The sequence below is a fragment of the Psammomys obesus genome, unplaced genomic scaffold (genome assembly GCF_907164565.1).
Source record: "Psammomys obesus unplaced genomic scaffold, mPsaObe1.curated_primary_1811, whole genome shotgun sequence".
Classification (NCBI taxonomy): domain Eukaryota; kingdom Metazoa; phylum Chordata; class Mammalia; order Rodentia; family Muridae; genus Psammomys; species Psammomys obesus.
In genome coordinates, this window is record NW_026596131.1 from 2,061,223 (window position 1) to 2,061,479 (window position 257).

Sequence of the window (257 nt, forward strand, 5' to 3'; positions counted from 1 at the left end):
AAGAAAGAAAGAAAGAAAGAAAGAAAGAAAGAAAGAAAGAAAGAAAGCTGCTAAATTAGAAGAAAAGCCCACTATAATTATCTGAAATGTTACCATGTTGGTTTTCCACAAGGCATTTGGGGAACATTTAATAAACATCCAGTCCTTTAAGTTGATCAGCCAAGGAAATTCCAGGAGAACTGTGGGTATTTTTAAAGCACTCACCAAGAGTTACCCTCTAGGCTTTAACCAACAACCAGCCACTAAAAGCTACTGAT